This window comes from Desmodus rotundus, chromosome 7 (genome assembly GCF_022682495.2).
Source record: "Desmodus rotundus isolate HL8 chromosome 7, HLdesRot8A.1, whole genome shotgun sequence".
Lineage (NCBI taxonomy): Eukaryota > Metazoa > Chordata > Mammalia > Chiroptera > Phyllostomidae > Desmodus > Desmodus rotundus.
In genome coordinates, this window is record NC_071393.1 from 105,099,079 (window position 1) to 105,105,078 (window position 6,000).

Below are 6,000 nucleotides of genomic sequence, written 5' to 3' on the forward strand. Positions count from 1 at the left end.
GTGTAGTTTTCTCCTATGGCAGAATTCAGTGTATCCGCAGGCCACCGGATCCTGCCTCCTTATGTAACTCTCTCCTCTCTTTGTATAACTCTGTGAGTTACACAGTTGCGTGGCGGGGCTGCTGGTGGAATTATTCAGCTGGGGATATTGAAAAGACTCTCATCTCTAGACTCAAAACATAGTTCATTTTGAATGTTTTCCTTTTTAAAAGTTAATTAGTGTATAGTATAGGTCAATATGGAAAGTGTTACCTGTCCAGGACAAGGAAGGTGTTTTTCATCCTCTGAAAACAGGGGCTTTCTCTTGGTCCCACATCACTTTGGCTGCCTGGCTATCCACAACCCATTCTAAAGTCAAGCCGAAAACCAATTGTCCCAGTGGTTGATGGAGGACCCGAGCACTTCTGATCTTCAGAACGGATTCACGATGTTCTCGTAATTACTGACCATCTGGTTTTTCATCTAGTCACTGGATGCTGCGCAATATCCAAAGGCTGCTTTGTTCTCTTACACTTCGCTCTCATTCAGGTGGAAGAGAGCCTTCTGTCCCTTTGAACAAATGTTATATTCCATCCCTCAGACTGAATGCACCTACCACTGGCTATTTGTACATTTGAGCAGGAAGCCGTGTACAGAACCACCCAGGCCTTCGGTTGCCCTTAGTGTGCTTGATAGAAATAGGGGGGAACATGAAACTCTCAGATCACTAACTACACCTTTACGTCTGTAGTTTACCCAAACTAAAGACGTAAACATTTACGTGAGGCAAAAGGATAATCTTTAGTAAACTGGTTTGGACGCAATTCTTCAAAAGACCATGTTCTGAAATAGTCTTTTTGTGTGTGTGAGATTTTGTTTCCTACCAAGTGGAAAACATAAGAACTCCCAAGGTTTATCAGTTACTCCACGCGGTTCAGCTCCATAAACACCAGCTGTGAGACGGTTGGGCTGTGTGTGGAGAAACTTGGAGTCAAGGCTCAGGGCTGCTTGCGTCGGGTCAGTCCCAGGCCATCACTGTGTTGAGTCAGGTGCCCATTTTCCTGAGTCTCTATCCCCGTTTCCCCTACTGATAGGAAGTCTGCTGAAGCCTGAAAACCTGTTGAGTTCATAATTAAGAGATGGCCTAAAATCTATAAATCCTTCATCTTAAAGTTTAGAATCCTAGAGGAAGGGGTTTCTTGTTTATAGGGCTTTCTGCGTTTTCCACAGAAAAGCCCAATCAAAATTATTTTTCATCCATCTTGTGGGCAAAACACCAGATCCGACCTTTGGTCTCTTCCCTGGCGCGCTTCCATGGCACCGAACAAACAGCATGAGCACAGGCCTGCACCCTAGGGGGGTTGACAAAGGAGATCCCTATTTTTATCAAACTTTGATGTTTTGGTTTTTCATGGGAGAGCAGTTTTGAAGGATAATGTCTGTGCTCTCTGCTCCTCTGCCTGTGGTTTCTTTCACTGAGAGGAGGAAGGAAAGAATCAGCTCGATACTGGTCCTCGGTACCATCTCCCATTTCATTCTGCACCCACTCCGCCCCGTGGGGACGTTTCTGTGACAAAGGGATCCGCAGTCCCCCCTTGTGGTGATGACTGTTTCTTGTTAGTGGTCTCACCCCGCTCCCCGACCCCAGCCTCCGGTGTACTGAGACTTTATTATGTCTAATGAGATTCAAGGACCACTTGACTCTTCCGAGACTGGAAGGGGTGCTCACAAAGGAGGTGATAGTGATGCTGAGCAGGCATGGGGAAGAGGGGGAGGCTCCTCTACCAGCTTCTTCGAAAGAGAAAGCCCCTGTGTGCATGCACAAGACACTTCCCTACCGAATCCAGTTAAGTTGTCCTGCTCCCTGGTACATCCCCCACTGAGTGAAGCTCCCTTTGGTGACTTATTGTGCCCCTCGACTTCCCCAGTTCAGCCACATCTGTGTCTATCTCCAAAGAACAGCCCAGCAGGGTAGCTTCTCACACGTTCCTGTGCTTGCAATAAAGGGAGCACCACCCTTTAAGACTTCAGCCCAGTCTCTAAAACCTCCCGATTGACTCTTAGGCCGAAAGGACCATGCTGTCCATTCCTTAACTCAGGGGTGTCAAACTCTTTCACCGGGCGCCACATCAGCCTCACGGTTGCCTTCAAAGGGCCAAACTGTATAAATGTAATTACTCCTTAACAATTGAGAGAGAGTTTGGTGCTGCCACTGGGTAGAAACGAGGTGCCAGGCTGGATAAAACAAGGTGGTGGGCCGGGTTCGGCCCGCAGGCCTTGTGTTTGCTACCTGTGCCTTAGCTCCACTTTAGGAGCTGGGGGAGTGGGCAGAAATGAAAGGATGGGTTTGTCACTAGTGAGCTAACCACACTCAGGCAGTTCAGATTATAAACCACTAGGATCTCCAGCTTCAGACAGTTTCTGCGAGCTGACTTGCTAGAGGGCTCACAAGAAGAACCTGTCCTTCCTCCACCTTTCCTCCCTTTCTTCTGTCAAATCAGCTTCGTTCCTCCATGAAGGCATCGTTTATTAGGAATTCTCTGTAAAAGACTTGCAGAAATAGTCCTCTCCTACTGCCTTCAACGTGAGGTATTTGACCCTGAAATGCAGCAGCTTAGTGACCTAACATTTTTATGGCTGGTGAGTTCCCACTAAAAGCTTGGTCTTGTAGTGTCCACAGAACCGCTGCTAGGTGTGGGGTCATGGAGCCCTGTCTCACTGGAGTCACCGCTCAAGGATCCATGCAATGGGAAGAGGAGCCTCTGCCACGGGATCCGGAGAAAGGATGCTTCAGGGTCTATTGGCACTGACTCCCGCACTAGAATGGGGCAAAGGTGACCCTGATGGATCCTCAAACCAGCTGTAGTCATTAAAGAGCTCCCCGCGAAAGACTGCTCCCAAGCTCCCGTGTGCCGATTTGTAAGCAGCACAGCCGAACCTGATAACTCTTGAGTTCCAGAGCTGTCTACTGCCCTCGAACATGAGCTGTGACCTTGGGTGAGTCTCCTAAGCACCTTCACTTCCTTTTTGGGGAGCTGGGCAGAGCAGTTGTAAAACTTCCCATTACAGGGTGGAGCAGTCCTGCCTCTGAGGCTCCTGCAGGGAACTTACTAACTACAATTAAACTCCCCTGATCGAACTGCCAATCAGCCACAGCCTCGAAACCCGGTCTCCGCCCTGGCTGTCAGGGAGGGCAATTGCTCAGAGCAGATTCCATTTCAGCAGTAAAGAGGCTCATTCCAGGGTCTCCTTTTTGTTTTACCAGATAACTGTGGTGACAGATCCTCAGAGCCCCATCGGGGCTGCACCTAAATCACCTGCATTGATTCAGTCATAAGATCAATGTATGGCTTTTTCCTGTAAGGTTGTGGCAACTTAGCATGTGGCTGGAAGAGAAGGCAGGAACAAATCAAACTAAACGGATGGGCCCTTGGCACTCTTCACCAGAGTGGCCACAGCTGGAGAGCCGTGTTCTCAGGAACATGCATTTTAAAGACTGACACCGACAAGAAGAAATGCATCTGGTCAGGAGGTTCAAAAGCTGACTCAAGCATCCGCTGACAAGAAACTTCTAGCCTACAAGACATACAAAGGAAATACGGCAGCCGGCCTCAAGTGATTGAACAGAAGACTTATTCTGAATTTCACCAGAAGGCAGGAATACAACTACTGAGTAAGAGTCACCAACAAATTACTTTCATTTTTCTTAACCCCTAGAGAACTTTCAAACTCCTTTGATAGTCAGCGATTGGACAGGTGATGCGTGAAGGGACTGAGTACACCATCCTCAGAGGCAGGCAGACCTCCAGACGGGGCACCTTAGAGACTGGATGACCGTCCATCACATTGGGCTAGAATAATGAATGCCCTTGTCAGCGTTCCGCTCTCCAGAAAATGATCTAGTCCAAAATCAGATATTGTACTGAGTCATCCTATCTCTTTAGCCTCTAAATAAGACTCTTTAGCCTTTCTTTGCCTCTTATGTCATTGACATGTTTTTGAAAAATAATCCTATGGTAGGCAGAATAATGGCCCCCCAAGGGTGTTCATATCCTAATCCCCCAAAACCTGTAAATATGTTACCTTACATGGCAAAGAAGGCTTGATTAAGTTAAGGGTCTTGAGACAGGAAGATTTCCCTGGATCGTCCACGTGGGCTCAGTGTTATCACAGGGGTCCTTGGAAGAGGGTGGCCCGAGGGCCTGAGAGAAGCAGCTGTGAGAAAGGAAGCTGAGGGTGAGTAAAGCGATCGCTGGCTTTAAGGATGGAAGGGTGCCACAAACCAGGAAATACAAGTCCCCCCTCCCACCATTTTTTAACTATAATTTTCGTTGTGTTGTACTTGCCTGACGTTTCTTTTTGTTAGGTCGAGGTTATGCGTTCTTGGCTGGAAGACAGCATAGGTGGTATCAGGAAATCACACAATGTTTGCCTGTCCCTCATAGGGAACATAAATTTTCATCACTCAGCCAAGGTGTTACCCAATTTCTTCTCTGTATAATTACAGGGTTTTGTTCTCTTGCAATTAATAAGCTGCCTGTTTCTCATCAAAATTTCCCCCTAGAGTTAGCAACTATCGATGATCCTTGGCTAAAATCATCTTCACTAAGATGGCTGGGAAATGATGGTACAGCTCAGCTGCAACAGTCTCTCCACATTTGCCCTCAGGCCTCAGCTCTCTACTTCAAAAGCGAGAGCCCTCCCAACTCCTCCTTCACTAATCTTCCTCTGATCAATGTAGGCTTGTGAATTCTATTTTTTTTTCCCAGTGGCTTATAATTCATTACTGGACTTAATTTGTTTTATACTCAAATTATTCCAGATCTGACCTGAGGAGGCCCCCTCGAGCTTGCTCCGGTGTCTTTGTAATATATCCCATTTAAAAACATAATTTCCTAACTTTCTGACCTTACAAAAGGTTCCAGGTTGATCCTGCACCTACCCTGCCCCAGGCCTGCAGTGAGCCATTTCTCCAGGGAACTCTGATGCTTTTAGTGGGAAATAACATTGGAGACTGAGATGAACTTTTCTTCTTGACCTGTTTCACGGGCAGTGAGGAAATGTAAACAGGTGTATATCCATATAACATACGTGCACACAAATATGCATGTGCATGTCGATATCCTTCTATAATCTCATATTTTAGAAATAATGACTTCACACCAGTACCTCAAATTCTAACCCACCCTGAATTCAATCAGTTCTCACTATCTCTACTGTTACTATCCTGGACTAAGCTGCTCTCTTCTAGATTATGGCAATGGCTTCTCAACTGGTGTCTGTGTTTCAGACTTTCCTGCCACTGTAATCCATTCTCATCACAACAGCGGAAGTGATGCTTTCAAATACATTTAAAATCATGTCACTCTGCTTAAACTCTCCAGAGGCTTCCTATGTCACTTGAAGTAAATGTGGCAGTTCCCATAATGACCTCCTAGACCCTCATGGTCTAGGCCCAGCACCATCGCCCTTCCGACTGCATCCTCACTACTTGCCCTCTTCCTCTCTCTGCTCCAGCTGGACTGGCTTCCTCCTCTCCCTTGATCACACCAAGTGCCGGCCTACATCAGAGTCTTTGCACTGCTGTTTCCTTTGCCCTAAACACTCTCCACTTTCTTCGCTTTCCGTCATCTCCCCCAGATCTTTCTTCCAATGTAAGCTTCTCAGTGAAGACTTTGTCGCCACTCAGTTTACAATTACAACCCATGCCCATCCCAGCACCCATCCCTATTCTCTGCTCCATTTTTCTTCATAACACTTACCATATATTTTGCATATCATGTGTTTATTATATTCTTGATCCTACACTGCCCATTAGAATAAAAGCTACATGAAGTTATCGATGTTTGTTTTGTTCCAGCATTTGGAACAAGGTCTGACATATTGGAGGTTCTCAATGAATATTTGTTAAGTTGAATGAATAACTTCAATGTATCACTCTCTTCTTTGATAGATCAAATAGGCAAAAACTAGACACATAAGGATAATGAAATTGATGAGGTTTATCTGTTAGATGTATTTT